General features: G+C 48.5%; 1 protein-coding gene across 2 annotated transcripts in view; it reads left to right on the top strand.

Moving 5' to 3' along the window:
- The first annotated feature begins 168 nt into the window (after positions 1–168).
- The window catches only part of DDX39A (DExD-box helicase 39A), a 20,906-nt gene continuing 6,097 nt past the window's right edge, over positions 169–14,977 (top strand). The window contains exon 1 of one of the 2 annotated variants that reach the window (XM_081091467.1): positions 169–350. The gene's annotated coding sequence lies outside the window, so the exon portion shown is untranslated. Of the gene's footprint in view, positions 351–13,186; positions 13,292–14,977 lie in introns of those variants that run through there. The other variant, XM_081091466.1, reaches the window with a different exon arrangement.

Genomic DNA, 14,977 nt, shown 5'->3' with positions numbered 1-14,977 from the left:
TCACGTGACCGCCGAGGTCGGCGCCCGGGGAGGGGGCGGGGCAGAGGGGCGGGGCTCCCGGCGGCCCCTGGGGCTGCGGGGCCCAGCCTGCCGGGCGCCCCCTCTCCGCGGCGCTCCGTCTGCTCCCCACGCCCTTCTGGATCCGCTCTGCTCAGAGGTCCTCCATTTGGTGCGCGGAAGCCCAGGAAGAGTGAGCGCGGTCAAAGCGGGGAGTGGCGGGGCCTCTGGGTCTCCCGGGACCCCCAACACACAAACAATTCCCTTCCCTGTGTGTGCAAGCTCCTCCTGGAACCATTCGGCGTACGGGGAATTGAAGTTTAAGTGCGCGGGAGCCCCCCCATTGCCTGCAGGCAAGTTCTGGGCAGATCTGGGTTCAAATCCCAATGCCCCTGCCTGGCGGGGGGGTGGGGAGGGGCGGGAGAGCGGCGGGAACGGAGCTCCAAACTCCTGAGAGCGCCTCGTCTGTGAAATGGGACTTACCCACCCATCCCTCGGGTGTTGAGAAAATGAGATAGTGCGGGCCAAATGCTGAGAGCACGTAAGCGCTCCATAAATGTTACCCGCTGTCATTTTTATTATTGCCGTTTTTATGAAAAGGGGTTTGAATCCCAGCGCCATCACTGCCTCTCTGTGGGCCGTGTGGATCCTGTGACCGCTGAGCCAGCCAGTTTTCCGCGCTGTAAAATGGGGACCAGCCTCTTCTTCGAGGCTGCTGTATGCAGTTGGCGCTCCACACATGCAGGCGGAGGGTGGAGGCTTCTGCAGAACTTCTCCAAGGTCTCCCAGAGCCTCTGGAGAGTGCCGCTTGGCTCCTGGCCCACCCGCATTCCCTTTACAACCTGGTGACCGGGCCAAACGGCGGGTCCCTGGGGCGCGAAGCGGGGAGCGCTCCCTGGCGGCGGTGCCTGCACAGTGGCGCCCTCCCGGGATCCTGCAAAGTTGTGGGCACCTTGGTAACGCGCGGCTGTCCGTGGTTTGCGTCGCCCCAGAGACCAGGGCGCGATGTTTTCTCTTTTTCCTGTGCGAAACTCTTTGGGAAAGAAAGAGGAGGCGGAGAAATGATACCCATCCAGAATCTGCCCATTTTCTCCCCTCCCAAGGTCCCCACCGGATCCAGTCTCTTTCCATCTTCCCTCCCCGCCCAGAGCCGGCTGCTCCTTTCAAGACTTTCAGCTCCGCCTTCCACCTCATAGTCTGTTTTCCCCTTAACAGACCAAGGATGTCCTTGAGCAACTGTGTCAATTCACGTCCCTCTTCTGCTTAGAGCCCAAAGGCCCTGCACGATCTGCGCCCCCCTCCCCCGCCCCCCACCTTCCTTCTCTCCTCTCCTCCCGCCTCCCACTGTTCACTCCCTCCAGCCACACTGGCTTCCTGGCTGTTCCTCGACTATTTATGGATCCAATGAAAGAACCCTTTGAGCTAGTTCTTTTGTCCCGGATTTACAGATAAGGAAACTGAGACTCAGACCGAAGCCCCTCACCCAAATTATGTTCCCAGGATGTTTATGGTCCTTGCCCTCAGGGACGGGGTACCTTCCTGTGATTCTCCAGCCCACCCATTTTACAGATGGGGAGGCTGTGGCGGAGTAAGGCTCCCAGCCAGCCCAGGGACGGGCCACCCTTGACTGGGGATGGGCCTTATGCTGCCTGCCAGGTTCTAGGCTCTCTCCCCGGATGGAGCTGGGGAAACCTGCCAGATTCTCACTACAACCTTCCGGCATTCCTTTACTCAGTGATTATTTATGGATGCCAACCCGGGACTTCGGTGGCACTAGAAACAGAGTCAGACTCCAGGCTTGAAACTCAAAAACCAAGGATTTCTTGTACAATTTCAACCAAATATGATAACTGCAGCTGCTCTGGCCTCTCTCCATTCTGCCCTGGGGCCTTGAAAACCACCCCCACCTCTGCCTCCTGGAAAACCTGTTCCAATCTCTTCGAAGCTCATAGGGAAAACTTCCCACCCCTCACCTGGTCTGCAAGGTGGTTCTGTCAGGCCTCTAACCACCTGTCCAGGCACATCTTCCTTCAGAACCCTTATCCCCACCCAGCAACACTGACCTTCTCTCTGTTCCTCAAGTATTCTTACCTGGCTTCCAACCTCAGGGCCTTTGCACCGATTGTTCCCTGGCCTGAAGTGCCCTTCGACCACATGCCCTCAAGGCTGGCCTCTTCTGGTCATTTAGGTCTCTGTTTAAATGTCACCTCCTCTGAGAGACCTTCCCAGATTACCTCCATGCCCTGTCATACCTGGCCCATGGCCCTGTTTCATTTACTTTCAATGTCACTCCTTTCTGAAATTGCCCAGTATCTGGCCTGAGCTCACTTAATCTTTGTGGAGTGAGTGAGTGGACACAGTGTGAAAAGAAAGGTATTCCAGGCCTGTGGAGGCCTTGAGGAAGCAGTCACTCCACATGGAGAAGGCAGGAAGGATGGCACTGAGGTTGAGTTGTGAAGGACAAATTAGGAATTTGCAAAGTAGGTAAAAAGGAGAAGGGTATCTGGTGGAAGGAACAGCAGGAGCAATGGCCTAAAGGTGGGTGAGGAAGAGCCTGGCATGCCCTGATGGCTCGACCTTCCCCACCCCTCACCCATTCTGCTGTGGCCTCCTGGGCTCTTTACTGCTCCTCACACATCAGGGCCTTCGCACTACCTGTCCCCTCTGCTTGCAATGCTTCTTCTCATCTTGGCATTCTCTCTTCCTCACTTCATTTCCATCTTTGCTCACTTTCGTAGAGAAATCTTCCCTGACTACATCTCCACCTGAAACAAGCCCCATCCCCTCCCTACCAACGTCTGTCCCTCACGTAGCTTGATTGTTCTTTCTTGCAAATTTAAATAAATTTGACTCTACTATTTTCTTTCTCGTCTTTCTTGACCAGGAAGATGTCAGTTCCCCAAGACAGGAATTGTTGTCTGTCTTGTTCATTGCTGAGTCCCTGGTTCCTAGAACAGGGGTTTAGCACATAGAAGCTCAATAAGTAGCTGCTGGATGTACAGATGGATGAACAGCATGGCATCATAGGGCATGGCAAGGGTTTGTAGTGCTGATGAAACCAGAGGAGGGCGGGGGCAGGCTCCAGATGTTGCAGATGGTGGGGTGGAGTTCAGACTTGACCCTGGGAACTGTGGGAGCCAGATAGATTCTTAGCAGGGGAGGAACTGAATGAAATTTGTTTCTCTAAAGATAAAGAGGGCTCTTTGCTAATCAAGTCTCCGCCAGTAGGGACCAGACAAAGAAATGGGAATGGATTTATCTAACAGCAGAAGAACTAAATGTATCAACAAGGCTAAGTTCAAAAACAACTCCTTGAGGGGGATAAAAAATCAAATAGGAAAAGAAATCATACCATTTGATACTGTTGATATCCATTACTAAGAAAACCAGAAAGTGAAGCTATATGTGAAGTTTGTGGGTAAGTATGGATTAGTATGCGTGTAGGGTGCCTTGCATCCTGACTGAGGAGGGTCAGGCTACCTGGGTTCAAATTCTGGAACCATCACACACCCAACAGTGAGACCCAGAACAAGTTACTTCACTGCTCTGTGCCTCAATGTCTTCATCTGTAAAAGGGGATGATAATAGCAGAGCCTACCTCATAGGGTTGCTGGGAAACTTAAATGAATTGATTCTTGTTAAGCACAGAAGAGGGGTGTGGTCATTGTTCAGTCTCATTATTTTTACTGAGGATGTTTCTGCAATGGGGGGAGGGGAATGGGGTTGGGGAGGTGACCATAAGTGACTACCACTTTAACTATAATGTGTTATGTCTTTTATTTGTAATATTGTTCTGATTGATGTACAATTTACGTATGGTAAAGTACTCAGATCTTTTGGTGTACAACTGTGAATTCTTATATATGTATATACCCCTGTGGCCACTCCCCTGATGCAGAAGTTTACATGTGTCCTTTCTCAAGCAAACTCTTCCTATAGAGTCTATAGGAAGTGGTTCTCAACCTTCCTAATGCTGCAACCCTTTAATACAGTTCCTCATGTTGTGGTGACCCCCAACCATAAAATTATTTTCGTTGCTACTTCATAACTGTAATTTTGCTACTGTTATGAATCGTAATGTAAATATCTGATATGCAGGATATATTTTCATTGTTACAAATTGAACATAATGAAAGCATAGTGATTAATCACAAAAACAATATGTAATTATGTATGTGTTTTCCGATGGTCTTAGGCGACCCTGTGAAAGGGTCGTTCGACCCCCAAAGGGGTTGCGACCCACAGGTTGAGAACCGCTGTCATAGATTAACTTCACCTCTTCTTAAACTTCATACTGCATGGGATCATGTTATGATTTTTGTAACATCTGGCTTTTTTTTTTAGTCTGGATTCTTTCAACATGCTTTGTTTTATTTCTATTAAAATAAAATCCACATACCATATAATTCACTCTTTTTTAAGTGTGCAATCTAGTGATTTTTAGTTGTTATGCAAAGTGCTGAGGTCCCAGAAAACCCTGATGTATTGTTCTTGGATTCCCCAAAAGAATAACAGAGGAGTGGCTGTGAAAGACATGGGATTATTAAGATTCACATGTGCACCCGTGGCGACTGACGGGTGAAGTTGAACCTCGAAGTCCCATCCAGCCTGCGGAAGGGCCACATGCGGGGGAGGGGCGCCGGTGGCCTCCGGTGCTTTCCCAGCACAAGGTTTTATAGAGTACAGAAAGCAGAAAAACGGCATGTGGCGGGATGGGGGGGGGGGGGGGCGCGGAGGGTGTTTTCCAGCAAGCTGTGTGAGGTCAGAACTGCTGGCTGTTTTTTACTTTATTTTATTATTATTTCTTTGCTACTAGGTGTTTTGACTGAGGAGTTGGCTAGGCTCCCAAGGTCTCAGTCCACTTACTGATGGCCTTCACTATATTTCCCACAGGGTAGCATGGGGAGGGGCCCATGTTCCCATTTACCATCCATTAGCGTGTTCACAACGAACATGTTTTTGGCATTATCCATAGTGTCATGTGTCTCAATAGCTCATTCCTTTTTATTTCTAGGGGTATTCCATGGTGTAGATCAGGGGTAGGGAACGTCTGGCCCGACAACCATGTAAGGCCTGAGAAATCATTTGGTCTGGCCCTGACAAGGCATTAGGGATGCGTTATTTAAATGTTTGACCAAATATAGCAAGTTAACTTTTAAAAAGTATTTCTTTTATTGACTTCAGAAAGGAAGGGAGAGGGAGAAGAAACATCAATGATGAGAATCATTGGCTGCCTCCTGCACACCCCACACTGGGGATCAAGCCCATAACCTGGGCATGTGCTCTGACCAGGAATCAAACCATGACTTCCTGGTTCATAGGTCGATCCTCAACCACTGAGCACACTGGCCAGGCAGGCAGGCTAATTTCTAAGTTGAGAATTTCGTAGGGCCCGAGAATAATGTTATAAATATCCAAGTGGCCGTTGGTGGGAAAAATGGCCCCTGGTGTAGATGGACCACAGTTTCTTCATTCACGTATTGGTGGACATTTGTGTTTTGTGCAGTTTGGGGCTATTATGCATAAACAACATTCATTGCTTATTTTCTTTCTGTGGGCAAAAAATATTTCATGTACCGTTAGGTCTCTACCTAAGAGGATTACTAAATCATGAGGTAGGTGCCTGTTTAACCCAATGGGTCTCATCTGGGGTGAACATTAGCAATGTCAGGAGATATGAGAGATTTTTGGTTGTAACCACTGGAGGTGGAGTGGTTGCTACGCATCTACTGGTCATGACCAGGAACGCTGCTGAACACCCTACAACGGGACCCCCCCCACCACCACAAATGATCTGGCCCAAACAGCAGGAGTGCTGAGGTTGAGAAGTCTGGTCCACCTTCTTACAAACTACCAACTCATTTTCCAAAGCGACTCTTGTTTTACCTGCCACCAGGGCCTGTCCAGCCCCTGGCACTGTCAGTCCTTCTAGCCATTTGGGCGGGTGTGTTTTAAATCTTTTATATCTTAAAAGAATTCTGAACTGATCAAGCCAATATGAAAAATGTTCATGTTTGTTAATCTTGGTGGGGTGGTGGGTGTACTTTAGGAGGCTCTGATCTTTTCCTTTTCTGGCTATATAGTTGTTTTTATTTGGGAGGGGGGTGTTTGTCTTTTTTTAATAGTAGAAGCTCCTTGTGGTTGCATGGATGTGTTTTCCTGTTTTCCCAGACTTCTCAACAGGACTCAGCTGGCTTCAGCAGCCTCCTTCACAACCCATCTCAGATCTAATTACTCCCAAGCTCGCCTCCCACCTGCTTTCCTGGGGCACCTCCTCTTTCTCCCGGGAATGGTTTTCTCCAGGGTATTCCCTCTCTCTCTCTCTCTCTCTCTCTCTCTCTCTCTCTCTCTCTCTCTCTCTCTCTCTCTCTCTCCCTCTCTCTCTCTTTCTCTCCCTTCTCTACCTTCAAAGGCTGCTGGCCAAGTGTAATGGAGGGAGATGGTCTAGGCTTGGATCCCTGGTAGCTGTGGGATCTTGGGCCTGGGATTAACTCTCTCTGGACTTCAGGTCACCCACCTAACAATGAATATGCTAAATTGCACACCTCTTTGTAGGGTTCAGATTCAATCTGTGTATATATAGGGGGTCCTCAAAAAATGTATACACACACTTCCAATATTTATAAAGTCAATGTTTATTAAAGTACTTTTCATTTTCAAAATTGAGCTATCAGCCAAAGTGTATGTACATTTTTTTAGGGACACCCTGTATTTAGATTTCTCTGGACAAGGCTGAGCACTGGGGCAGGGCCTAGGGTGAGGAGAGTAAGGCAATTACGTACAAAATTTAAGGGGATACGAGAAAACTCAAGATACATAATGTTTTAATGCAATAATTATTTAAAAAGTAATGCAAAGTGTTCAAATAAAGACAGCATCAGTAATCTTGATTTTTTTTTTTTTTTGCTGCCTCAGGCATTAACATGGCTTGGCTTCATGCAGCACTGTTATTGATGCCAGTCTACTTAAATTTTTAAATATATGTTTTTTAAACATTTAAAAATTTTATTTTTGAATATATTTTTATTGACAGAGAGGAAGGGAGAGGGAGAGAGAAATAGAAATATTAGTGATGAGAGAGAATCATTGATTGGTTGTCTCCTGTACGCCCCACACTGGGGATCGAGGCCACAACCGGGCATGTGCCCTGACCAGGAATCAAACCATGACCTCCTGGTCCATGGTTCAACGCTCAACCACTGAGCCACACCGGCCAGGCATGTCTATTTCAATTTTTAAAAAACATATGTTTTTATTGATTTTGCTTATTTATCTTAAATCCTCACCTGAGGATATTTCTCCACTGATTTTTAGAGAGAGTGGAAGAGAGAGGGAAAGACAGAGAAATATCGATGTGAGAGAAACACATCAATTGGTTGCCTCCTACATGTGCCCTTCTGTCCTCAGGCCAATGTTCTATCCACTGAGCCAAACCGGCTAGGGCTGTTTTTATTGATTTTAGAGAGGAAGAGAGCGGGAGAGAGAAACCTCCCCAGGGCAAAATAAAAATGGTTTTAAATCTATGATAAAAAAATATCAAAATTTTAAGCCCTGGCTGGTGTGACTCTATTAGTTGGAGGGTTGTCCCCTGCACCTAAAGCATTATCCTGCCACATATTACAGCCTTAAAATATTTATATGCAGACCAAAAAAAGAGGAGATTCTGTGGAAAGTAGCCTCATAGGGTGATCTGATCATAAAATCCTAACTGGGCAGGTCATGGTGTGTAGACATGCCCCAGGCCCATAACTTCTTTAGTAAAAGCTTTTTCTTTGCCTGACGCAAGCCTGTCCACTGTTTCTGTGCATCTAGGTTAACACACCTTTGAAAATGCCCTCTTTCAGATCTCTTCTTCTAATGCCTAACCACCCTTTCAGACCCGACCTTCTAAAGCATGAGAGCAGCCTTAGCTGGTTTGGCTCAGTGGATAGAGCGCTGGCCTGTGGACTGGGTCCTGGGTTCAATTCCAGTCAAGGGCACATGCTGGCTTTCAGTCTTAATCCCCAGTAGGGGGCATGCAGGAGACAGCCAATCCATGATTCTCATTGTTGATGTTTCTAGCTCTCCCTCCCTCTCCCTTTCTTTCTGAAATCAATAAAAAAAAATAGTAAAGTGAAATTGTTTTTTTAAAAAAGTGTGAGAGCACATAATCTAAATTATCTTGTAATCCAATCCCCTCCTTGATTTCTCCCACCTCCAGGTAATCTTCCTTAATTTCCTCTTAATTCCAAATGCATAAAATAAGCTGAAAAACTGTTATCTCTGGAACATTTGAGATCTTGCTTGTTGGGGTCTAGCCCCAGCAGGTCCAGGGGTTCCCAAACATGTGGATGAAGTTGGCAAAGAAGGAATGACACGGAGGTAGCGTTCAGGTGATCATCATAGCCAGGTTCTCTAGCCAGGTTCTCCAGCCAAGTTCTGTGTTTTATTGTCTTGTTACATCTGTATTTATACCAGTTGATTTTAATCCTATCAATTTCTATTCCAAAGGTTAGGGTGTTTCTTATCTCCATTCCAGGGAGTAAAGATTATGTAGCTTAAGTGTGATTGTTCGTAGTTAAAGTGATTAACTACCCACCTGGCATTTAGTTAAGGGGTTTTATTCCCTCCCTAACTTCAGGGAAAAATCCCTACCTGGGGAAACAACCTTTCTTGGAGAGGTGACCTTGGTTAAAACACATAGCGCCAAGAAGGGGAGCAAACATATTAAGAACAGTATGCCATATACGCCAGGTCCCTTGAAACATATGCTGTGCAGATGTTTCTTCCCTGCAGCAACTGCTCTCCAGCATATGTCATCAGTTTGACTCAAACTCTTATAAAAATTCTCTACAGATGCTCAGTAGTTGAGCATCGATTTATGAACCAGGAGGTCACGGTTCGATTCCCAGTCAGGGCACATGCCCAGATTGCCAGCTCTATCCCCAGTGGAGGGCGTACAGGAGGCAGCCAATAGATGATTCTTTCTCACCATTGATGTTTCTACCTCTCTTTCCCTCTCCCTTCCTCTCTGAAATCAAATTTATATATATATATATATATTACATATATCTTATTATTATTATTAATATACTAGAGGCCCGGTGCATTAAAATTTGTGCACTCTGGGGGGAAGGGGGAGTCCCTCAGCCTGGCCTGTGCCCTCTCGCAGTCTGGGACCCGTCAGGGCATGACCACCTGCTGGCTTAGGCCAGCTCCCCGGGGGATTGGGCCTAAGATGGCAATCAGACATCCCTCTGGCAGCCTGGCAGCCCTTGGGGGATGTCCACTTGCCAGCAGGGAACAGGCCTAAACTGCAGTCGGACATCCTTAGCACTGCTGAGGAGGCGGGAGAGGCTCCCACCACCGCTGCTGTACTGGCAGCCATCAGCCTGGCTTGTGGCTGAGCAGAGCTCCTCCCATGTGAGAGCACCCTGACCACCAAAGGGCAGCTCCTGCATTTAGCATCTGCCCCCTGGTGGTCAGTGTGTGTCATAGTGACCAGTCATTCCCAGTCCTTCTGCTGTTAGGGTCAGTTTGCATGTTACCCTTTTACTATATAGGATAGAGGCCTGGTGCACGGGTGGGGGCCAGCTGGTTTGCCCTGAAGGGTGTCCCAGATCAGGGTGGAGGTCCCGTTTGGGTGCCTGGCCAGCCTGGATGAGGGGATGATGGCTGTTTGCAACTGGTCACACCCCCTTCAGGGTGGGGGTCCCCACTGGGGTGCCTGGCCAGTCTGGGTGAGGGGCTGAGGGCCGTTTTCAGGCTGGCGGGTGACTGAAGCTCCCAACCTGTCCTTTTTTTATTTTTTTTTTTAATATATTTTATTGATTTTTTACAGAGAGGAAGAGAGAGAGAGAGAGAGTTAGAAACATCGATCAGCTGCCTCCTGCACATCCCCCACTGAGGAAGTGCCCACAACCCAGGTACATGCCCTTGACCGGAATCGAACCCGGGACCTTTCAGTCCGCAGGCCGACGCTCTATCCACTGAGCCAAATCGGTTTCGGCCTTTTTTTCTTTTTTTTAAAAGATATATTTTATTGATTTTTTACAGAGAGGAAGGCAGAGGGATAGAGAGTTAGAAACATTGGTCAGCTGCCTCCTGCACACCCCCTACTGGAGATGTGCCCGCAACCAAAGTACATGCCCTTGACCGGAATCGAACCTGGGACCCTTGAGTCCGCAGGCCAACGCTCTATCCACTGAGCCAAACCAGTTAGGCCTCTTTTCTTTTTTTTATTCTGGGATTTATTTACCTTCTATGGCTATCACTGGAACTGAGAGCGGGCTTTAGCTCTGAGGCTCGGCTCCAGCTCTGAGACCTCGGCTGCTAAAAGCAGGTATCTGGGTTTGTTTGGCTTCTATAATTGAAACCTGTTACAACTCTAGCTCTGAGGCCCGGCTGGCTGAAAGCAGGTTTCTGGGTTTGTTTAGCTTCTATAATTGCAACATTGTTTCTTAGAGTGCAGCTCTGAGGCCGGCAGGGGCAGGTGGGGAACTTTGGCTTCCTCCATCACTGGAGCAAGCAAGCCTCCTGTTCGCTTCAGCTGCCTGGCTGCTGGCCGCCATCTTGGTTGGCAGTTAATTTACATATCTTGCTGATTAGCCAATGGGAAGGGTAGCGAAATTACAGTTAATTACCATGTTTGTCTATTATTAGATAGGATAAAATATATTTTAATTATCTTCAGGTTTGGAAATTTCTTACATTGACACACAACACAGAATGAGGTCCTGTCTGACTTTTTTCATTATTATAAAAGCTTGGACAGCTTAGAATTAATTCCCCCACTTCTGTTCTTGCCTCCTTCAACCCATTTGCCACTCTCCTGCCAGAGTGCCTTATATAAACACAAATCTGATCATGTCACTCCCCTGCTTACAGCCCCACAACGGATACAGAAGAGCAGACAGATGATTCCCCACTGTCTTGGGATGAAGGCTCCGTGGACAATGGATTGCACACACTGACCATTCCCCACTGCTTCCTCGCCAAAATAGTACTTACCTTGATGACTGAAGTGTTTTTTGTTTTGTTTTGGGTGGCCCTTAAATTTTGCATGCCTCACCCTCATTTTGGCCCTGCTGGGCACATCACAGGTGCCCATAGCTCTGTAATTGGTGTGATTATTACACACAATACCTACTTATAGTATGAAATGCCTCCCTCTGGATTGACTGATTTCCCTTCATTGGGCTTTTTGGCTGAAATTGTACCTCTAGGGACTTCAGCTTTATATTCCTTGTCTAGAACATAGACTCCAAGATAGCCAATACTAAATGAAATGGAAATGCTAGGATCTCCTTGGAAACAGTGGTGGAAGGGTTAACTGTGTCAGGGGCTTAGGGAGGGGGAATGCTAGAGCAGGCGTATCTTTTTGACCTGCCTCCCCCCTCAAATCCCTAAATCAAAACATAACTGAGAAAAGACTGACTACACCAGGTGTGGGCAAGGACTGAGAGTCACTGGAACTCTCACAGGGTGCTAGTGAAGTGTGAAGTGGAACTACCGCTTAGGGAAACTCAGGATCCACCTGAAACTGATACAAAATAACATTCAATGTAAACTGTAAAACAAGCGAACACACAAAACACCTCGGCATCAACTATAGCTGCACACATGACCTAGGGCCCACCAATCCATTTCCAGGTACTTACCATGGATAAGTGAACTCATGTTCAGAAAAATACCTGTCTACACTTTATTCACAATGACCAAAGACTGGAAACAACCAAATGTCCATCTTGTTCCATTGCTATGAAATTCAAGAACAGAGAAAGCTCTAGCGATAGAAATCCACATAGTGGGTGCCTGGGGGGCGAGGAGGCTGGTAGGGTGGTAAGGCGTGTGGCTGACTTGAGAGACACAAGGGAACTTGCTGGAAATAGTCCACATCTTCACTGGGCAATAGTTACTTGGGTGACAACCTGTTCCCTTTACCGTAAACATTACCTTTCAGCAAAGTACTAGGAGAAAACATCTTAATTTTGGTTTTGTGACCTGAAACTGCACTAGCACAGTGTCTGACTCAGGACATGCCTCTCAGCAAACAGGGGTTTTGCCATGACCATTTCTCTCACTCCAGCGCCATTAAAGACCCTTTCCCCCAAGGTTTCTGGGTTTGTTTAGCTTCTGTAATTGCAACATTGTTTCTTAGAGTGCAGCTCAGAAGCTGGCAGCGGCAGGCGGGGAACCTTGGCTTCCTCCATCCTCTCCACACTGGTCACCCCAAGCTCCGGTGAATGCCACCACAAAATCCCTAAATTCTGTGCCCAGCATAGAGTGTATGTATGTATGTGTGTATGTATATATATATATTTTATTATATATATTGATTGATTTCAGAGAGTAAGAGAGAGGGACAGATATAGAAACATCCATGATGAGAGCAAATCATCTATGGGCTGCCTCCTGCACACTCCACACTGGGGATGAGCCAGCAACCGGGGGAATGTGCCCTGATTCATACATTGATGCTCCACCACTGAGCCACGCTGGCTGGGCAAGGCCACATTTCATTTTCTTTTTTCTTTCCTTCTTTCTTTGTTTCTTTGTTTCTTTCTTTCATGTATATTTATTGATTTAAGAGAGGAAGAGAGAGAGAGAGAGAGAGAGAGAGAGAGAGAGAAACATCAGTGATGAGAGAGAATCACTGATTGGCTGCCCAGGCATGTGCCCTGATCTGAATCGAACCATGACTTCCTAGGTTAGCCATCAACCACTGAGCCCTGGGAGGCCACATTTCTTAAAAGTAACACACTCACGCCCTGGCTGGTTTGGCTCAGTGGATAGAGCTTCAGTCTAAGGCTCTGCTCGATCCCCAGCAGGGGGTGTACAGGAAACAACCCACCATGATTCTCTCTCATCATTGATGTCTATTTCTCCCTCTCCTTTCCTCTCTGAAGTCAATAAAAAAAAAGAAAGAAAGAGTAACATTCCTCGTACAAGTCAATCATTCTGGCTTCCATTGCCAGCACCAACTGTGGCGGAAGCCACCTCAGGCCAAACCCCGTCACATGACAGGAGGCAGGCAGACACCGGCCCAACCCACTCGGGCACCTATTTTAAGATCGACCAATGAACCCGAGGCAAGAGGCACGCCCTCCTTCCTCTCTTCACCAATAGCGTTCAGACATCTTCCGCAGAATCCAATCACCGCTCCTGCCTCTCTTGACTGAAAAGCCAACGGCCCAGTGAGCAGATTCTCAGTCCAACGCAGGAGGCAGGAAGCGCTCTAGCTCGTGTCGGGGCGCGGGACGGGCATCCGCGGTGTGTCGACTCTCGGAGCGCGCGGAGGCGAACGGGGAACTAGGTGAGAGTCAGGTCCGGGGCGCGGGGCCCCGGTTCGGGGACGTCGGGCCTGCGGGCGAGTGGGCGAGGGGAGACGCAGGGGATTGAGCGGAGGAGGAGGAGGGGGCGCGAGACAAGGTGGGGCGGGCGGTTGGTGCGCCCGCGCGCGCGCGTTGCGGCCGTTGGAGACCGGGACGCATGCGCCAGGGGCGGGTCGGCAGTTGGCGGGACGCGGGACCCGTTTCCGGGAGGTGCTGTCATGGCGCCCCGGGGGACGAGCCCTATTAGGGGAGCGAGCCTCCTTGTTCGAGGAGACCGCGAGGCGTCCCGGGACTGTTTGGGGAAGGGTTCGGAGGGCGACGCCGAGATCTGGAACCGCGATGGGAGAAACCGGAGTTTGTCGACGTGATGGGGTTCTCCGAGCTCGAGGAACTTCCCCTCCCCTACTCGGCTCTGTTCTTGCTCCCCGTTTAGGGGGGATCTGTGGTTTCAGATATTTAGGGCAGAAACCATGTCCAAATAGGGAGCAAACTGAAGTCGACATCCTTCCTGGGATTTGAGGGTGGAAGGGTGTGCGTCCATGTCTGAGTTGTCACTTGTGGGGTCGACTTTAGGTTCCTCCGCTCCTGGGGCCGCAGGCAGTCCCTCTGGGCGGGACAGATCTCGCCAGATCCTCTCCGGGTCTCATTTGTTTTGAGCTTTTGATCCTGGCTAGCCACTTCCTAGAAAAGCGTGTACCTAAAACTCAGTATGTTCCCAAATCGGTCTACCCTTCCAAACCTCTTTATTCCTTTACTTTTTAAAAATGCATTTTTATTGATTTTAGAGAGGAAGGGAGAGAGAGAAACATCAGTGACGGGAGAGAAAATCATTGATGGGCTGCCTCCTGCACGCCCTACAGTGTGGATGGAGCCTGCAACCCAGGCATGTGCCCTGACCGGGAATCGAAGGGTGACCTGGTTCGAAGCTCAACCACTGAGCCACGCCGGTGGGGACACTATTTCTTTTAAATACACCACCTCCTGGTCAGCTAAGAGCATACGCTGGCATGATCCCATCTTGTAGAGGCGTGGTCCACCCTTTTCCCTCCTTAGTTAAGCCTCTTCCCTACCTTGGTTAATCCTCTCTCCCTTGGTGAGGTTGGTCTCATCCCCAACTCCTACTCCTAGTAACTCGCTCTTGGGCAAATGAAGGGCAAAGACTGACGGGGTCACTCAAATCTAAAACTTAATCAGAGATTCCCTAGTACAAGCGCCCTGGACCTGACCAGCTCGTCCACCTTTGTCTTCTGCCTCTTTGTCAACCAGCCAGTCCTACTCTTCAGTCCCCTAAAGGGGCTGGTGCTTTGGGGACTGAACCTTCCTCCTGTTCTCCCTGCTACCTGGGAAATGACCCCTTCCTAAGTCTGCCAGTCGCAATCAGACGACGACCTTTTTTCAAGAGTCGGATAAAAATACATGTTCATTTTAGCCTCTAAAATGAGGCCTTGGTTTTAGTTCCATCTACGTAGTCATTACTGTTGAGTGCTTACTTGATGTATGCCAAGTTCTGACCTAGGCTCTTGGCAGAGGGGCTGGCATGAGTTGAAGGGTGCTTTTTAGATTGGAGCCAGCAGGAAATGTCTTTCGGAGCAACATGCCTGAAGGAAGTGGAACTCGTGGCCTTTCCAGGCAGCAGGAGCAACAAGTGCAAAGGTGTGAGGCCCAGC

The sequence above is a fragment of the Myotis nattereri genome (assembly GCF_964212035.1).
Source record: "Myotis nattereri genome assembly, chromosome: 5".
Lineage (NCBI taxonomy): Eukaryota > Metazoa > Chordata > Mammalia > Chiroptera > Vespertilionidae > Myotis > Myotis nattereri.
This window is presented reverse-complemented; position numbering and strand designations above follow the sequence as displayed.